Here is a 21,062-nt window from a genome sequence, read left to right as displayed (position 1 = left end):
CCTTGATGACATAGCCTACTATACACCTAGGCTATATGGTATAGTCTGTTGCTCCGGGGCTGCAAACCTGTACAACATGTTGCTGTACTGAATATTATAAGCAGTTGTAACACAATGGTAAGTATTAGTATATCTAAGCATAGCTAAATATTGAAAAGGTACTACAAAAATATGCTGTTATAATCTTATGGAACAGAACCACTGACATATGTAAGGTTCGCCGTTGACCAAAATCTCAAAATGTTGTTATGTGGCAATGACTGTAGCCTATTTATCAACCCGATTTTTAGGGTTAACCAACTAGGAATGACTCTTGTTTCAACCTGGTCTCTTTCCATGGAGTTACCTGTGCTTAGAAACTGTGTTACTGGTGAAGACTTTCTTTAAATCATCAGTTTTTACAGAACTGATGCTTGCATAGTAAATACCATGTTATCCTGTTCTTTTTTGAAAAACAGTTGATATGTGGGAGGCTAGAACTAGTTCTCCCAAATGTGAACATTATCTTTCAGATCTGTAGTTTGTAAAAGTTATTGAATTGTCATCTGTCTCTAAGCCAGAGGAAGAGGAATCAGGAAAGGTATGGCATATTTTGTCTCAGAGTCTTATTTGGTGCTTAAAAATTCTATGTGCCTGGAAGTCAAGAACATTTATTGATAGACATAATATTCTCCAAATGACTTCATGCAACAGAATTTATAATAATTCATAGCTTTACTAGTAATAATTATCATAAAATAGGTTTGTCTGAACAAGGCTGAAGATGAGCATTTCCCAAGAAAGGAGACAATATAAGTATTTATTCTCATTGGATATCAGAAAGCTGCTTTTTCAAATATGTACTATTTTTAAATTCAGACTTGTATTTAAATAGTAATTTTAACATTCCCAATGATACTCACCCTCCCCTTCCCCCATCATTTTGGTGGTGTGGTCAGCATAAATGGCAGACAGTTTCTTTTTTTTCCTTCTAAAAAAAAATGTTTATAAAAATAGACACAGGGTCTTGTCATGTTGCCCAGGCTGGTCTTAAACTCCTTGTCTCAAGTGATCCTCTTGCCTTGGCCTCCCAAAGTGCTGAGATTACAGGTGCAAGCCACCACACCTGGCCAGTGGCAGACGGTTTCAACCAAAGTAACGACTAAATGATTTCCAATTTACCTTTCAATAATTAATTCTAAAATTTTCTTTGTATTATAAGTTAAGCATGCATATTCATTAAAGGATACATATTAAGGAATGGAATATCAGTTTGTGGACATCTAAGGGGTTTTTTGTCTCTGTTTGATGTTTTATGTCATCCTCATGATGATTCCAGTTAACTAGAATGGGAAGAAGAAAGAATTTCCCGGGCCGGGCGCGGTGGCTCAAGCCTGTAATCCCAGCACTTTGGGAGGCCGAGACGGGCGGATCACAAGGTCAGGAGATCGAGACCATCCTGGCTAACACGGTGAAACCCCGTCTCTACTAAAAAATACAAAAAACTAGCTGGGCGAGGTAGCGGGCGCCTGTAGTCCCAGCTACTCGGGAGGCTGAGGCAGGAGAATGGCGTGAACCCGGGAGGTGGAGCTTGCAGTGAGCTGAGATCCGGCCACTGCACTCCAGCCTGGGCGACAGAGCGAGACTCCGTCTCAAAAAAAAAAAAAAAAAAGAATTTCCCCGTAATCTCTCCTCTGGTTCCCTTCCACCCAAAGACCGTGTGGCCCAGTGAGAGCGCAAATGGATATTTTTTGTTGAGTGCATTTGGTTTGTTAACAATAATTTTTTAATACACTAAATCATTAGACAACATGGTCAAAGTGGCCTGTTTAAAAGGAATCTGCTTTCAGCATTTCGGCCCTTACTGCTAACAATTTAATCAGGAGCTGGAGCCAGTGTTGAAGTTGATGTAGTCTAGCAACTGAAACAAAAATTCTCAAGTCCTTTGTGTTAAGGGAGGAGGAAAGAAAGAGCTTAACAGCTGACACTGTGCAGACCCCCTTAAAACTAAACACCTGAAAGAAAATTTCAAGAGGCTAGTGTCTTGAGATCTCAGAAGGAGAAGTGTCGTCAGAGTATTAAATAACCATAATCCTTCTCCCCACCGCTTCTCCACCCCCATTTGATGTTTCCCATCTTAGTGACCTATCTACAGACTCATCCATGCGATCTGTATAAACAGACGGTTACCATACACCTTTCTTTTCCTCATCAAAGTGTCATCTGGCTGTCTGGAATTGGGCATTGCCTCGAGTAGCTGTCAAACGGGTGGTGGTGAAAGTTATAAAACATCCACTGCGGTGCTTACTGAGCAGCCTGTGTTTTAGAGATTGGCCTGTTGTGTACTTCGGAATTACACAAGGAAAAATGTGCTTTGACAGAAAATAATTAGCACTCACCAAAGGCCAAGCAATAGGTTACAGTATTTTACTTTCATCAAAGCTATCAGGGGATCAGTTAGATTAGATAATAGAAATTTTTTTCCTCTGAAAGTTAAATACAGATGACTCTAATTACCTTATATTGCACATTAGAGAGTGCATTATGAATTGTACAACTTCAAGAAATTTAGGTCAATGGAGCTGCTGCAGCTGGCAATAACTTTAGTATAAGTCTTTTGTAATAAAGGTTTTTACCTCTCTTTAGCAGGTTCATTTGCGATCATATTAGGGAGAATTTTTAAAGTAAAACTTGTAACCTAGTTATAAAATATTTGTCTGTCTCTCAGGTCGGACGCCAAGCCATTGTTTGGGACTCATTGAAGTCTCTTAAACTGAAGCATATGTTCCTTGTAATTTAGCTTCTTGAGGAAAGTGTCAATTTTGCATGACTTGGGGTAACCGAGTTTGTCACAGTGTCACACAACCCAGCGACTCTAGAGGCACATCTGAGTGCTACGGGTTTCCTTCTCCAAGCTTCATAATCCCATAAACAACCCTCTCCAAATAGGCTTATTAGGGCTGTCTATTCACTTCCCTAGAGTTGAATGATCCAAAGGACATCGGGAGAAGCTGTGTGAATGCAGGGTAAGTGTTAACAGAAGTGGGACAGAATTTCTGAAGATTCGCCTTTGTTTATCCAGTCCCCTCTGCCTGATGGACAGCTTGTTATAGCTTTTAAAGAAGTGGGCGAGCCCTCTGATCTGACCCCTTCTTGACCTGCGTAGCCCAAAGGTCGGTCTGCAGCTAATAAACTCTGAGGTTCTTAGGGTCTACTGTAGGAAAAGGCAGAAAAAGAGCAGCTGCAAGGACCGGGTGTCCCAGGATAGGCTACTTTAGGGTCACTCTCTGATAATGAAAATGATCACCAAATTATATGGAAGTTTAACCGCAATCGTGAGTGAGAGGAGGGTGGGGCCCGGCATATTAGGTTTGATAAATGAACTGTGAAGAGGCCCATCTGGCTCTCAACATCTTTTCTCCCCCTCTTTCCTACCAAGGGGAAACATTTTAAAATAACAGCAGTACATATAGACTCAATGACCCATACAACGAGCTGGAATGGATTAAGATTTAATGGTGACAGTGGAAGAAATTATCATTTGAAAAGTGCTCCAAAGAAAAGGTGCAGTTCAGTGTCCACACCCGAGTTGTCTTTCTAAATAAAATATAATAAAAATCACTGCCTTGTTTATTTTCTATAAAGCCCTGGTGTCTTTCCTAGATGGCTGAAAATTTTGAGGGTGTTGTTTATTATGGAATAATTATTTATAGTTTAGCTTCAGAAACGGAATGGGCTTCCTTTGCCTTGAAGAAGTCAGAATGAGAATCAAAGATTTTGTTCTGCCTGCTTGCTTCATTTCAGTAATGTAGGTAAATCAAGTGTTAGAGAAAATGCTTTTCCAAAAAATGTGTGTCCATGTCAGCATCTGACCACCGACTATTGTGCACTCTTTAGTATGAAGTATATGTGTGACTCTTGAACAGTCTTATTCCTACTACAACCTGGCAGTTTTTCTGTAAATATAAGAAGAAAGCACATAATGTTAACTGAGTAGGTATGTTTGGTTCTTTCTTTATTCCTTTTTCCAAAGAAACATCATAGCGATGCTAATTATTGCCAACAATGGATGAGGTCACTATACACTATTCGTCTGTTTATGTACCACCAATTGATAAGACTAGTCTATTTAAAGCTCTCCCCCAGTTTCTCATGAACATAGAGTCCTAATTTCAGACCAGTGATGATGGAGGCCATGCAGCTCTGTACTTTTCTGCAGAGATGAGTGGCACATGCCATGAGTCCGCTTTCTGAAACGAGAATGATTTCATTCAGTAAGCATCTTTTCGTATATTTTGTATACCTACTGCATGAGATGCTGTGCATAATAGAGAGTGAGCTAAGTGGCCAATTTCAGGGTTTATCTGGGGATGAGAATGTAGAAGTTTCCTAGAAAGAGGCTGTGAGAGGCAGTGGCAAGGAAAGCAGTGGAACCATCATTATCACAACAGAGTGGCAAATTCTCTGACCCACTCGGGAAAGTATTTAATGGTAGATGTCTTGGAAGACTAGAATTGTTGTGTTATTGAAAACCCTTTATATTGAACTATATTGTCTTGTAACACAAGCCTCACCCAGACAATAGTTATGTTAAAAAATCAAAACAGAAGGCTTTTAAACATTATCCAAAGTTAGCATATTTTTCATCAAGGTTTTGGCTTGGCTGTCTTATGTCTGTGGGGATTTTGAGTGAGCAGAAAAAAATACTTGAGAATCAATTATGCTTTTTAACTTTAAAGCCATGGCCCTAAATTTTTGCTAAGTGAGGTATAAATAAAAAAAAAAAAAAAAAAAAAGAGAGAGAGAGACAAAAGCAAGGTCATTAGGATTTTTTAAAAAATTGAGGTACAAGTCATATATAGTGTAAAATTTCATACAACAAAATTTATCATTTTAAAGTGTACAGTTAACTGTTAAAGTGTACAGTTAATTGTGCAACTATTACCACTATCCAATTCCAGAGCATCTTCCTTCCCGCAAAATGAAACCCTGCGTCTGTTAACAGCCACCTTCAATTTCCCCTTCTCTCCACAGTCCCGAGCAAGCACCAATCTACTTTTTATCTCTACAGATTTGCCTATTTGTAACATTTCTTATAAATGAAATCATACAATACGTAGCCTTTTACGTCTGACTTCTTTCATTTGGCATACTGATTGTGGGATGCATCCATGCTATAGCATATAAGTACTTCATTCTTTTTTACTGCTGATTAATACTCCACTATATAGATGTGCCAAATTTTATTTATCCGGTAATCAACTGATGGGCATTTGGGTTGTTGGACAGTAATCAATTGATGGACATTTGGGTGGGTTGACTTTCTGGCTATCATGAATAATGCTGCTATAAACATTCATGTACAAGTTTTTGAGTGACATGTTTTCAGCTCTCTTGGGTATATACCTAGGAATGGAATTGCTGGGTCATATGGTAATTCTGTGTCTAACTTTTTGAAGAACTGCCAGGCTGTTTTTCACATATTTTACACCATCTTATGTTCCCCACCAAAAACGCACAAAGTTTCCAATTTTTCTATGTCCTCATCATTACCTGTTATTTTCATTTTTTTTTTTTTTTGAACTATAGACATCCTAGTGGTATTTTTTTTTTTTTTTTTTTTTGAGACGGAGTCTCGCTCTGTCGCCCGGGCTGGAGTGCAGTGGCCGGATCTCAGCTCACTGCAAGCCCCGCCTCCCGGGTTTACGCCATTCTCCTGCCTCAGCCTCCCGAGTAGCTGGGACTACAGACGCCCGCCACCTCGCCTAGCTAGCTTTTTGTATTTTTTAGTAGAGACGGGGTTTCACCGTGTTAGCCAGGATGGTCTCAATCTCCTGACCTCGTGATCCGCCCGTCTCGGCCTCCCAAAGTGCTGGGATTACAGGCTTGAGCCACCGCGCCCGGCCCTAGTGGTATATTATTGTGGTTTGAATCGCATTTCTCTAATGACTTATGGTGTCGAGCATCTTTTCCTGTGCTTTTTGAAAACTATTGTTTTTTCAATAGGACGTTTTAAAACATGGCGGACTTAAGGACTTCCTTACCCCTCTTGTTAGTGGTAAAGAGCTCACAAGCCTATTAAGAATATTTGGTTTGTAGAAGGAGTGGGGTTCCAAATGGGGCTGTCATTAAGTTGCAGCAGTGCTTGTTTCCACGTTACCATGGTCAGACCTGACTCTTTATTTATTTGCATGTGGCCCCACTTATTTTTTTCTAGAGATTACCTACTTGTTTCTCCTACCATTCTCTTACAGTTCGTTCAACATTGCACACTGGATAGGAATGTAGCCTGATTAAATGGAAACTCAGTTCATTTATAGCTCTTTAACTTTTAGGCTCAAACAGGACTTACTGTACTCCCATAGGAGACAACTTCGTTTGGGTCCAAGGAGCCTTAAAAATGGTGCTGAGATTCATTTCAAATAATGTTTATGGAAGTTTCTTAGAAAAGCTTTTAGAAACTACTTGCTTCTAGTTAAAAGTGACTCTCTTAAGGTCCAGATAATCCTCATATTGGGCTTTGACAGCTCCAAAAACTTCCAAGTTTCCATTTTTTTCTGGACTAGTAAAACAACGGTCTTATTATTAGTCATCTTTCTATTCTCTGTGACCCCAGCCATTACCACCTACCCCCAGAATGGTTCCACTCTGGACATCTTTGTTAAGTCTGTAAAGTCTGGTTGTTAGAACCTAGAATGTGTAATGAATAGGATTTACTATTCCAAGCTAATCAGCTTTAGAACTTTGATCTGGGCTCAACAAGTATAACACTTTGTGTAAGTTACTTATGTGGATCAGCTTGGGTTCTAAAACTAGCACATTGAGGTGTTCTCCACGGGTATCTGTCTCTCCTTCTGCCTCCTAGCTAGTCACGGATTGTATGCAAAACCGACAAGTCAGCACCATTCAGTTTAGCAATTAACTATTATTTATTGAGTGTTTATTAGGTGCAAGTAACTGTGCTAGACACTGTGGGGAATATCAAGATGAGTATGACTCGAGTCTCAACTGTGGAATAATTTACTTTAATGTGGAGGTGGTAGTTAATAAGAATACAATGGCTAGCACACACACTTTAACTCTTTTTACTGTGAGGCACTGTGAAACTGTAAGGTAATTTAGCAATGGGGTCTGCCCTAAGGGAACTTATATTTTGATAGAAGCTTTAAAAATGAAGTAACCTGACATTAATTATATATGGACTTGATTCTGTGTTTACATTTTTATCTCTTCTTCCAGAATGAAAGTTTTGTAAGGATAGGACATTTATTTGTTTACCAGCTGTAAAACATACACCCCAGGTGAGGTGCAGTGGCTCGCACCTATAATCCCAACTCTTTAGGAGGCTGAGGCGGGCCGATTGCTCGAGCTCAGGAGTTCAAGAACAGCCGGGGCAACATGGTAAAACCCCATCTCTACAAAAAGTACAAAAAACTAGCCAGGCGTGGTGGCGCACACCTGTTGTCCCGGCTACTCGGGAGGCTGAGGTAGGGGGAAGCACTTGAGCCCAGGAGGCAGCGGTTGCAGTGAGCCGATTGCATCACGACACTCCAGCCTGGGCGACAGAGCGAGACCCTGTCTCAAAACAAAAGAACAAATTTGCACCCCAGATCTTTGTAAAAATTAAGCTATCTCTTCCATTAGAATAATGCCCTCTATCAAAGGACCTCATTACCTGTTTACCACATATCCCTGGCGTCTAGAAGAATGCCTGACACTCAAATTTATGAAATAACTTTCCTCTCAATCTATTCCAGTGTTTATAAGTACTTTGTCTTTATTAATTTTGAAGGGGTATGACCACTTGTGATATTGGCCTGTTGCTTTTTTTGCTCTTTTTCTTAACCTTGCCTGGTGTGGAAATCTTGAAATTGGAAGTCAGGATGGTTCTCTGATATTGGAAGTAAGCATTGGTTATTCGTCTTACCTTGCCAGGGGGTGGAAGCCTTGAAACTGGAAATAAGGAGAAATCTCTATTATGCAGTTCTCTGGTGCTTAAGCCCCAAGATGGTACCTCAGGCCCTTATTCCAGCATGAGCGAAGAGGGATGCCATGTGCACAGGCTGACTCCAGTGTACTTGAGGAAGAGAACACCATGAGTCTGGGCTAAGACCAGGACAAAAAGACATGGTCTCCTCCCTGAGCCACCATTCCCAATTTGTTGCCTTTCCTGGAAGTTGAATGGAGCTGGGTGAGAAGAGGAAGAACTGGTATGGCGGGGAAGAAGAGAGTTGTAAAGACTGCCCTTGGGACATGCCTTTGAATAAAGGGATGGGTTTTAGTTCAGTAGGGATGGGGACAAAGCTGAGGCTAATGTGGCTTCCAGTCTGTAGACAGCTATTTTTTCCTGGTCACCTGCTAATGTCCTGGTCTGCTGTAGTGATATCAGCACAGTTATGAACCTTAGCATTGGTGACTTGGCATGTGGACTACAACTTGGTGCTGTGTTCACAAAAAGTGGAGCTCCTCACCTTGAGGATGGGCTATGGGATAATGAGACTGATGCGGTTATCTGCTGAGACAGCCTGTGATTGTGTCATCGGACCATGTCAGCTGCTATCATTCATACTGAAGAGACTGGCTGCTTACTCCGGCACAGCTAGTTAGTTGGGAACTAGAAGTTGTGACATCTGTAGTTGGGTAGCTGTCCATTGCTACTAGGTAAAGTTGTTTGCAGCGCTGGGGTGGGCATGAGGAATAAATGGAAGAGATTCCAGGGAGAAGCAGGGAGGCACTGGCCTGCTAGTTGCCATCTGGGTCTTTTTTAAGACATCTGTCCCTTCTCTTTTAGTAAGTCTCTACTTTTTGCTGCCCTTAGCAGAAGAAAGTTCTTTGTGTCTCTGATCCAGATTACTCCATAAAACCTGATAACTCCATAAAACCTCCTCATAAATGTGTAGGAATTGAAACATTGTATAAATTTAGAGCAAAGATTAAATGAGTCTAGAGATAGGGTTACTTTTTTCCCCCAAGATACAGCAACTTATCTTAAGGAGGCAAGTGTTGTTAATGTTATTACCATTGTTACTGTCATCATTTGAACAGTTTTATGGGGGACAAAAGCCAATTGACTTCTGTGCATCTTATTTATAAAATCAACACATGGGCTTTAGCATGAACTCTGTTTCTGGCAGGTTTCTGACCACGATCAGTTGTTGGCTGGCTGTTTCTTATGGGCAGTGCTTCTTAAACTTTTTGAGAAAATGTTGATTCATTTAATTTTCCAACATACATTGATTAAATGTCTGTTGTTTTCTAAGCACCGTTCCAGGTTCTGGGAATACAGCAGTGAACAAAACTGATGACAGTTCTTTCACGGAGCTTGTATGCTAGTGGAATGACAGATACGAACTGTTTTCCTAAGCGGAACTCTGAAAATTTCTTTTGTAAAATGTACATGTAGTTGCTATTCCCTGTATATTCACCAGCACTCAACAGTGACCAAAATAAAGTCATTCAGTTGAGACAAAGATACACCACTCTATTTTCTGAGCTTTGTCATAAAGTAATCACTTGTTGTAAAATTTGCATTTCTAGTTGCAGTGGGTCATATTTGGGAAGTAGCCGTGGGATGCTAGTTTTCTGAGGAACACCATCCTAGGGAATCCATAACGTTAATTCTCCTTCAGTTATCCACACCCTGGTCCCCATTTCCTTTTCTAAGACCTGTGTCACTTTAAAGGTCTTCACTTGAAGGAAGGCTTAAATTCAGGCCACATTATATTGACAGATCTCTCTGAAGAGAGAATGGGCAAAGCCGGACCTATCTCGTAGGTGTTGGGGGATTACCTGTGATAATGCACTCAAGTACTTCATAAATGCTGGTTTTTGTTGTTGGGAGTGATCTGTCAGTCATGCGTTGGTTCTACAAAAATTTCTTAAGTGCCTCCCTGGTATGAGGCACTATCTTAGGTCCTGAGGTTACAGAGATGAGTAACATGTGATTAGGGGAAATGTATTACACAATGTAGAATAATAAATACCATGGAAGAGATTGAGTCATGGTTCCATGGAAACCCACATCCCAGGGAAGAAGACAGGCTCTCCTTAAGTGTTCTCATAAGACTCTCATTATGTGCCCAGCCACAGTGAGAAATACTGCTCCGTTACCCAATTGTGTTGACTACCAGTGGATAGGTAGCTGTTTGTCTCAAAGCATGAGTGAGAAGAAATAGGAAGAAATTTATACATGAGGATAGGTCATTGTATAAAAGTTGTGCTACCTTCTTTCCATTGTATAAAGTTTGTGAAGGAAAAATGGTTTTCTTTCAGAGTAAATTTCATTAATATGGTTGGGGGCATAGATTCTGAGTCAGATTGCTTCGGTTTGAATCTTGGATGCACTTCTGTAACTCCAGGCAAGTTACAATTGTGGATTGTAGCCAGATGAGTTACTTAACCCCTCTGAGCCTCAATTTTCTCATTTGTTATTTGCCTAGGGGATGATAACAATCGAACCCATTTCATAGGGTTGATTAAGCAATTAAATGTAAAACACCCAGAGCAAGTACCTGTAACATATTAGATGTTCAATAAAAATGACCTGTCATGATCTCCAGATCAAAACAACAAAGCCAGGAATAAACCCAGCCCCCCTTATCCAAATTGGCCTCTCCTTTGAGAGAATGCCCCATGTAGTAAATATCCTAGCCTCCTTGTAGGGGCCTGATATTGCAAAACTGATGCAGGGAAAAACACCAGACAGAGTTGGTGTTCTGCGCTCAGCACTGTCACACAGAATTGACAGGTGGAGGGCTGGACTTAAGTTGGAATCCCATCATTAGTGGCTGTAGGACTCTGGGTATGTCATAGACATTCTGTGCCTTAACAACTTTATGTAAAAAACAAGCGACTTGATCTCGATCACCCCAAAAGTGGAAGGCATCTTCCAGCTCTCACAAGGAGTGGCTCCATATGCGAGATCCCTGGGAGCAGGGAAAAGTGGGTGTTACTCCTGATGGGTTTCACTCCTCTACTTCCACTTTCCCTGAAATCTGCAATGGTACTAATTTTAATAACAATAGCAGCTGGCATTTATTGAGAACTCACTATGTTCCAGACAGTTTTACATGCTTTATATGATGAGAAAACCGAGGCATAGAAGTGCAGAGTAACTTGCCCAAGGCAACAGCTAGTAAGTAGTGAAAATGGAATTTAAGCTAAGATGGCCCAGGTTGGCCAAGAGCAGTAACAAGCTTTAGTTTTTATCAACCACTCATATGGTTCACTTAGTATTTTAGAGACCTTCTAGGATCCTTCTCAGTGTGGAGGTAGGCAGGAATGTATCTTTACATATTTATTTCCTCTGGTACTGAGCATATTTTACAGTTTTTAGTTGTGGGTGTATCTCTATAAGGAAATAGTATCCAGCTAATGCATTATCAATCTCCCTACTATTGATCTTTTAAAGGAAAGTTATCACCTTTATATGCTGTATCATTTCTTTCATATTTGTTACGGTCTTTTAGAAGGTGGGAGAGTAGGGGTGAAAATTAGAACACCAAAGTTTAGCCTCTGAGAATCTGTAAATCTTTGTAAATCCTCTAAGTCAAGTAATTTTGGGGCTGTGTTAGTCAAGGCTGATTTCAGCAGGTGCCCTTAAGGTGAAAGGGTAGCAATTTATCTACTCCATAATGGGTTAATCACCAGCTGTACAGTTTGTTTATATCTAGGAAACAATTTACCGCACATGAAGAGTAGTAATTTTATTCTATCTCAGGGGTATCCCCAGTGTATTTTACAAATTTACTCTGTAATGTTACAGATAAAAGTTTAACTCTGGCTTTCAGTTGAGGAAGTCATGGTGGAGGAGGATGGGCGAAGGGGAAGGAACAGCTCTGCTGGCCTGTAGGGGACACTGTTGCATCATTTATTAGAATTTGCCAGTATATTGTCCCAGGACAAAAAAACAAAACCAAACAAATCAGAAAACAAAACAAAAATAGGTTAATCACCTTAAAAATGCTTATTAGAATTATTTGAATCGTTCCAACGTGTTTAGAATGTTCAGTACTTCTCAGGTATTGGTTAGACTGTTCAGTATCTATGCGTGAAAGGAATAGGTTAGTGCTTCTTTCTGAGAAAGGAGTGTTTGACAGGACTCTTCTGATCAGCTTTCTCTCCATAGTCAACTTTGGATAGGGTGCTCAGGACGTCACTTTTTACTTTAATAAACCTTTAGGTTTAGTTAACCATCTTCATTTTTTTGTTAAGATATGCTCATATGAAGTTGTTTGCTTCCAGAATGTATGCTAAATAAATGTTGTAATCCTTGGAAGGGCATTTTGAAAGTTCTTATTGTCTTCTTTTTATCCTCATGTATTTTTTTCACTGAAAAAGTTGCTGTTTACTGAGAAAATGAAGTCGTATCTACAAGGAAGGCTTATGTAGGGCCTGGTCTGAACTCCAGGAAGCATACGGCCAGATGCTCTGCTATGGCTCTCTTTCCAGACTGTTGACAGCCATCGTATCTGTCCAGGTACCCCATGGCCTTGCCAGCAAACCTCCACCCCTCTGCCCAGCTCTGGCCTCTTTCCTACCAGAATACGGGCCTGGGAGGCAACTGCAATGAACCCTCAGAAAGCATAGGTTTTGCTAAGGCAGCCTGCACAGTAATGATATTGTTAGCTTGCTTCATTTCCAGTTTCACCATCAATTACACCATGTGTTTCATCCAGTTGGTGCTACCCTCCCAGTGTTAATTATAACCTACAAGACTGTTACAGTTAATTTTATGGCAAGCATATTGTCTCTTCAAGGCTCCAGAGCAGCTCATAAATTATCTTGAAGGTAAAATGTAACTTGGGGAACTAGTTATGAAAATTCCATCCATCTCGCTTAGGAGCTGCAGCTGCTACTGTCAGCTGCCTTGCCGCTGCACTGTGAAGGAATTACGGTGGGTCAAGTTTAAGAGGGTAGGCCCAGGCTGTCACTGAGGAGAAAGGCTGTCCTGGCCCTGTCAGACAAGTACCTTCTGCCAATCCCTGGTGGTTTCACTTTGCAGGCAGGAAGAGGCAGGCAGCGCAGGTGGATGGTCCCCAGGCTGTCTGTATTCATTACTTTACAGAAACTTCTTGTAGGTAGGCAGGTCCAGAGACCTTTCCTCTTCTCTGTTGTCATGATGTTAGGCATCATCTGCAAAGTGTGAGATAGATAACTCTATAACTAACTCTGGGCTTGGTTCAGGAGAGGAGGAGAATAAGGGGGCGGAAGCTATTCATGGCAGCACCTCCCAGCCACCCCTTGCTGGTCTCGTACATGGTAATTTCTATCTTGCAAAAGCCCCTGGCTTGAACGAGCATTTTATTTGTGGTGGTGATTTTTCCTATAATCTGATAAAGTGAGATTTCACTGTGAACGAATGTACTCGAAAATTGCCTACTAAATAAATTAACAGGTTATCTTATTGGGATAATAAACACACTCCTTTTCTATTTCCTCACACGAAGTCTAAGCTTTACATTTCAGCCCTCGGGGCTTTAGCATTATTATTTTTAATGACTGAACACAAGTCTTTCATTTAGCTTGTTTGTATAGTTACTGTAAATGATCTTTCTGCTGTTGGTACTTCATTTGAAATTCTGCATGTTATGCTAGCTTTAAAAGCTTTGAGGGGGCCTTGGAGAATTGGGAAGCTGTATTAAGCACAGCATCTTCTAGTAGCATTGGAAATGGGCTGTGGCAGGGAAGTCGGAGAGGGTGTGTTAAGAAAGTACATCTGCATGTATAAATCAAAGTGTGAGTCTGAGTGAAGCGTACACAAACAGTGCTGGTTTTGGTGGCAGGTTGAGAACTCACCATTGTAAAGTGAGAGATCCATTCCCTTAGCTGGTGATTTCTCCTTGTGTGTTTCTGAGCACTTTATTGCATCCACACATCTACTAGTTTTTGCACCAAGGATGCCTAAGATCATTACACTGTGGCTGTATAAGAGACCTGGTTTAGAGGGATTTGAAGGACACATGGAACGGGGAATTCATGTCCAAAGAGGCACCGGCCTTTCTGAAGGAAGTATTCGTCTGAGCTCTTGATGATGGGAGCATGAGAGTTGGATACTTGTGAGTTTTCTAGTGAATGCTAGTGAACTCAGACCAGGGATTGCAGATTCAGATGTCTGTAGGGCCTGGTAATCATGTATGTATTAATGAAGCCAGAGAGGTGAGACACTGTTAAGTTCAAGGCAAAACACACACACACACACACACACACACACGTGTGTGTGTGCCAGAACCTACATAGAGTAGAACAATGTTACAAAGTCACAGAGGCAATACCCAGATTGTCTTCTGGTCTCCTGGCCAGCAGGCATTCACACTCTGTCTGAAGTGGGCAGCCAGGCAGCTGCTGTCCAGCCTTGCGAGCAGGCAAGATCTATGTTAGTAGGTTTTCCACATTGTCAAGAGAAGTGGAACATTCATATTGTATGTGTATGCTTCCGAAGTCTCCCAGCGTTTTAAATGTTAGCATGAATTCAAATATTTGTAACTGTTATTCAGGCTGATCAAAACATGTATGGAGGCTGGATGTTGTGGGCAGGATTCTGCTATAGAATGAAAGTCCTGACTGCTTTGAATTAGAAACCTTCTCCATCTTCTCACACTTCTCAAGAATAGAGGGAATGACCCTGGCTGGGAGACCAGGACACAATCTGGGTATTGCCTCTGTGAACCTTGTGACCTTGTAACATTGTCTTATTCCATCTAGGTTCTTGCATGTGTGTGTGTGTCTGTGTGTGTGTGTGTGTATGTGTGTATGTGTGTGTATTGCCTTGAACTTGGAAGTATTTCGTCTGTCCTTTTATAAACAAAGTATATGAGAGTTTCCAAAAGTGAATGAGGTGGATATGGTGCTCATTGTCACCATAAAAAGGTGTCCACAAAAATGTTGGCTATTTTGAATTTGATAAAGAGTTTAATTCTCAGAAAGGAAGGGCCGGAACTTCATTGCTAGTGAATCACTATTTCTCCTGTTACACCCTTGAGCTCCTGTTTTAGCTCCCAGCTCCTCCATGGGGGAACCCAGCTGTTCTTTCACTGTAGAAGTGAAGCTTGAACAAAGACGCCATGTGGCCAGAATCATCTTTTAGTCTCACCACTCCACACTGATGGTCACATAGAGGTGTGATTTGGGAAGTTGTTAAATACAAGAGGATTTAAGCTTCTGGAGAAGAGGAAAATATAAAAACGTTTTTTCCTTTAAGAAAGATAAAAAGATAAGCCTAAACCTTGGCTGCCACTGAAGTCAGCTGTTACGCATGTGTAGTTAAATTTCACTGTAAATATTTCATAAGGGTTATTAGAATGGAGCCGGGTTGACATCACAGCCCCAACTGTACCAAAGGAACCATTTCATTAAAATAAGCCAACGTTTCCAAAGAAACATGAATTGCTGTGGCAAAGTTAACATAAGGTCAGAAAATCCTCTGGAAGAAATTTCGGTATCAATGTTTATAATCTCTGCATTTATGGATTTGCAGTTGGTGCAAAAAAAAACTCCCAATGAGACTTTAGTTTGGTTAAATGAGACTAGCTTGTGAAATAGTCTGTATATCCAGATCCATCCTAACCCAATGCCTTGGCAGCCTTTTGGATAAATAATGTCTTTTCCAAAATGTGTGTATTTGAAAAAGGAAGAGGTAAATTAAGTGGCAAACTGTGTCTCTGGGTTGCCATAAACGAACAGAATCCAGAAACAGAAAGCAAAGACTGACAGTTCATTCATTCTTTGAACAAATTACATAGCTGTACGTTTATTTATTGATGCATGAAGGGTTGCAGTGAAGAGCAAAATGTTTACCCTAACTACTTTCATTTTCTTTTTTGAGGGGAGGTGGAAGTAAAGGTTTATTTAAACATGTATTTGTGTGTGTGTGTGTGTAACACAAAATATATATGAGGTTTAGAGGCATTTGGCAGAAAAAAAAAAGATATTCACATAAAAAAAAAAGAAAACTTAATCCATGCTCACAGATGGTCCTGTTCAGGTGCTATTTTAATTATGAGGTAAAAAAAACAGCCCCACACAGTAGGAAGTCGTCTTAATAAATGGACTGGAGCTTTGTCTTCAAGTGTCAAAAAGCCTTGTTACTGAGAAATTTAAATACTTAGTATTATAGGGGAGAGTCTCAAAATGACCACGATACTTGGAGAAAGCAAAATGATGGATTCTTCTAAAGATCAAATGAGTGTACGAGAAATGTTTTACAGTTGTATAGCTTTGAACTTCCTTAGTATTGGTCATTTTAGTGATATTTTTTCCAGTGATAAATGTCATAGATATATCCATGCAGCCAGAGGACAAATAAACAGAACAAATTGCAAATACATTAAAACATTTTAATCCTCGTGGAAGTATTTCTTTACTGTTCTTAAGTGCAAAGGGCTGCTTTGCCCTTCACGTGAGAGAGTGCCCAGAAGAACTAATAGTAATTCAAATGATGCGGTAACTTACAGCTTGCATTAATAACACACAAATAGAACAGTCTTCTTACTAAATATTAGTAATATATTTTAATAATGTTTTACTGTCTTTCCCTTAGTGGGGAATTATGAGGACCTCATGTTAGGACCTCAGTGTCCTGACATAGTTAATTATCCGTGGATAATGGCTTCAGCCACCAGAGTTCTCAGTGAGGCAGCTTTGTTGTTGAGGGCTTATTAAGTGTTAGCAGACTCAGGTGCGGTGCACCTAGGCCCTTGCCTACAGAAGCAAACAGCTGTGTTTGCTTTACCATATTATACATCACATAGAGCATCTCATTTATTATAACGAAGCTAATGATGCCAGTGGAAACCTTTATGTCCCGTTCTATATAGTGATAATATATTTGCTGTAAAGTTGTTAGCTTGTTTTTCTTAAGTAATTAATCTTTTCTTATGCCAAATGTATCACATGAAAATGGGTTAGCACAGGGTCAAAATACATTTAAACCAGTCTGCAGAGATTGGATAAGACCTTTGAATAGAGCATCATTTTTTTTGCTTTCACAAGGGCTTCACTCCGTCTCCAAGCTACCCCCAACACAATGCTCACATTACTAGGAACTTAGGCTAATAATGGAACTTTTTTCCGTTTTTTAGTGCTAGACATGATTCAGACCTGAATGTGTGCTAAGCCAAGTAAGCTTAGTGACAGTCATCCATGTTCAGTCCCTTAACAAGGCTATGTATTGTCCATGTGGATGATTTTGGTGGTGGGTTTCTGTCTAACCTACAGTGTCTTTGAATTTGTGCATAGTGAGACTTTATTGAAATATGCCGAGGCCTAGCTCAGAGAGTCCTGAAGTATAGTGCGCTGTGCGTGGCACACAAGATGATTCTGTGAGACACTGATGAATACTTTTTATTTGAAAATTTATATGTTTCGCTTTTTGTGTATATAGGGAGACATTTGAAATTCACTCTCAGCAATTTTGAAATAATGCACTCTATTATTATTAACTACGTTACACTGCTATGCAGTATGTCTCAAAAACTGATTCCTCCTGTCTAACTGAATATATTTTACGTTAGGTTAGAAAAGCATAATTAGAATATTGGATCCATGGTTCTCAACTAATGTTATTGAGGACAAGACTCCAATCAATCTTGTTTTTTTTAAAGTCGATTTAAAGAAAAATGCTACAGTAATGTGGGTGGTTCATGGATATGGCTAAAATCATGACAGTGGATCACATCATCAAAGTTTATAAAATGCTGGCCTTATAAACTGGAAGGGTCCAAAAACATATGTTTCAATCATAATTGTGCTATTGATTATGAAGGAGATGATCATGATCATGATCATCATCATAATGGCAGCTAACCTCCACTGAGTCTTTACTGTATGCCAGGTACTGTTCTAAATGTTTTGCCCATATTCCTCACACCAACCCAGTGAAGTAGTTTTGTTTTGTTTTCTTTCATTTTAAGGTGGCTAAGACCCAGAGAGGTTAGGGAGTTTTTACTCAGGATAGCACAGGTTGTCATTGGTCAAGCCAGCATTTGAGCCCAGGCAGTCAGCTCCTGATGTCCTCTTCTTAATCCACTGCCTTTTTCTGTATTGTGATAGATTAAGAAATATTATTCTCTGTCTGTTCTCTAAAGAAGAAAGGTGGAGAAGCAACATGGAAACATGTAACATAGCATATGACAATGCCATGATTATCCATGTTTTCTGAAGGGCTCTAACCTGTGCAGCTGACTGGACCCTGCTGGGCCCTTGGCTTCCTTATGTAGCATCCTGGACATGTACTAGAGCAGATGACAAGGGTCAGTGAAGCAAAAAAAAAAAAAAAATCTTTGGCAACTTCCTTTATTTTCGTACTTAGAAAATTATCATAATTCTTTTCCCCATTCACTTTAAATGTATGCAAGCAGTATCTAATCTTGTGGGAGACTGAAAGAGAAATTCTCTAGCAAATAGCATGTTTATATTCCGAGAAAGAAGAGACGGAGTTAACCTATGAAAATTAATCTTGACTGTTAACAAATGTGCTGAAATGGGTAGAGGAATACAGCCCACAAGACTGAGATGTATGTGGGAATTGGATCTGCCAGGTCCCAGAGCGAGACCTAATGCACACGTTTGAAGTTCTTCTGTGACTCTCGATTAACCTTGATTTAAAGTTCCAGAAAAATGCTCAAGCAAGCGAGAATTCACATACTGTCTTTCTCATTTGATATTTTTCTGAGCCAAAGTGCCTACTTTTTTGAGTAGTATTTATGACTGGTTACATTGCACAAGGAAACTTGACTTGGGTGAGGTGTTAAGGTATGGAGAAATGGGTAATTGGGGAACTTAGAAAACCCGTCCGGTGAACGTTTCCAAGTCACCCTCCCCACGGGCCCAGAGTCATCCTGAACAATTACTTGAGAATTGCGAGGGGCTCAAAGAGGAAAACTGCTGAACAAAATGGGTTGAAAGAATTTATACCTTTGTCATTTCGACTTGAAGCCAGGGGCTAAAACTCATGTCTTACACCATGGTAATCTACAACCATTTAATTTGCTAACAAGACTTAACTGATCAGGCTCTGCAGCCTCCTTCTCCAGTATAATCAAAACAAGAAGCATTTGGCTCTGGAAAGTAAACGTTGTCTATCTTTTATTGTCTGGCCCCACCATTTTCTTTCTGGCAGGCTGAGATGAAACAGAAAGCTGATATTTGGAGCCACTGGAATTGCAGGCCTTGTAATTTAGAAATATCCATTTTATCCCGTGTAATTTCTTCCCTAAGATTCCTCAGTCTAAATCTGATACAGGTAGGAGCCAAGACAAACAGTAACCATTTATAGTCACCCAGACCAGTTTGAATTTCACTCTAATGTAAAGCAAAAAGAGTTTTTGGCTTCATTTCAGGTGTGTAACAGGGGTAGAAAATGCATTTAAAATTTAGCAGCAAATGTTACCATATGTTTCCATAACAACTGCAAACTTTTATGTTAGAAAAGCAATAATATAAACACGTAGGAATCTTGGAACAGTAAACTATTAATTTACCAAATATAAAAAAATCCAGCATGAAGGGGCTTTTATAGCCACAGAAGCCATGAGGGGCCCGGCATCCTGTGAATTTCTCCATTATGTGGCAGAAAATGCTGCCGGTTCATTTAAATGAGCAAATCTTTTAAAATTATAGATACAGTGTCCGTTCTCCACAGTGCATTTTTGTGAAACAATGTGTGGTGGTGCCAGCTATGGCTGAATTCTTCTTACCATATTGAACTAGTAAAATACCCTTCAGAAGCTACTCCCAATGCATGTCTGTAAAACAACGACATTTTCTCCCTTCACTCATAGCTTCACACTTAACGACGAAGGCTCGGGTCCTGCAGAAAGTGCAGTGCCCAGTAGTTGGCCCTAATGCTTGGCAAGGAGTAGATGTTCATAGGTTGTTGATAGATATGAGCAAGGTTCTCAGTTTCCTCACCTACCCATTTTGAAATATAAAAAAGACAATGGGAAAATGGGAAAGGCGGATCTATTTAACCATGTCTCAAGAATGAGGAGTTAGTAAGAGTTACTGAAATCAAATTCACTGTTGTTTGATTTCTCTGTGGAGCAAAGAAATAAATAACCTTCTTTTAACATGGCTACCTGTGGATGGGCCTTTCATTTAAAAGGAGGCAGAATTTTTTTTCCCTAAACCTACCTCAGAGGGTACATAGGTTTTGAATCTTTATCTACAATGAAACCAACAATGTTACCTTGTCATTTAAGGCAAATGGTGTACCTTGACTAGTCCTGAAACTTGGGTTCATGATATCACTGTCATTAAAAAAAACATATACCAATCAATGAAGGGTAAAGTCAAAGAGAAAAGAAGGTCAAAGGGAGTGGCTGACATAAAACGTAGGTGCAGAACTCTGGGGGCACAGGGGGTGCATTCAGAAAGGGTGCTGATGTAGCTACAGGGTAGAGAGAAGGGTGAAATCTCCAAAACTTTAGAAGGCAGAGTAAAGAGACTAGGGTTTCAGCTGTGGCAGGGTTTTCACCTTGGCCTCTCTTTACCTTCACAATAGAGCCCATGGGGCTGTTGAGCCGTAAGTGGTGCAGCAGGGGCATTGGTTAAGAAGGCTCACATCGTTAGTGGCCCAAAGGAGAAAATGGATGCTAATGTTTAAGGAGCCTGAATGGATCTGAGAAAATGTGGCCAAGCAGAAGCAAGAGTGAGTGGCATGATTTAGAGTAGCAGAGATGGGAGTGGCAAAAGACGAACTGCTTTGTGAAGACATGATTCATTCCCAACTCTTTGGTGGGCCTCTATTTTTAGAGCAGAAACTTAATTTCAGCCAAGTTACCACCGTCTCTAATTGGACTAATAAGAAAGTTTCTCGTGTTTCCGTCAGTGCTTGACCAGTTCTAGAGTGTTTTATCCCATGAAGCATTCTTTAAGCATTAGTGCCATTGGAGTCTAACATTGACCATATGGGTCCTTAATTTGTGTCTAAGTATCCAGTTGCATGAAGATGGATGGTTAACAAGAAAACCAAGAGCCATTCATTTATTCCACAATTATTTATTGAACACCTAACAGTGTCCCTGGAACTGGGTGAAGAAGAGTGAACAAAACACCACAGCCTGTTTTTTGTGCTGGTAGAGCTT

At 40.2% G+C, this 21,062-nt stretch overlaps 1 protein-coding gene across 1 annotated transcript in view; it reads left to right on the top strand.

Moving 5' to 3' along the window:
• The window catches only part of FTO (fat mass and obesity associated), a 410,630-nt gene that overhangs the window by 234,518 nt on the left and 155,050 nt on the right, over positions 1-21,062 (top strand). The gene's annotated exons all lie outside the window — the stretch shown is intronic.

The sequence above is a fragment of the Colobus angolensis genome, unplaced genomic scaffold, assembly GCF_000951035.1.
Source record: "Colobus angolensis palliatus isolate OR3802 unplaced genomic scaffold, Cang.pa_1.0 Scaffold251, whole genome shotgun sequence".
Taxonomy (NCBI): Eukaryota; Metazoa; Chordata; class Mammalia; order Primates; family Cercopithecidae; genus Colobus; species Colobus angolensis.
The sequence above is the reverse complement of the archived record's forward strand: the minus strand, read 5'-3'. Positions and strand labels throughout refer to the sequence as shown.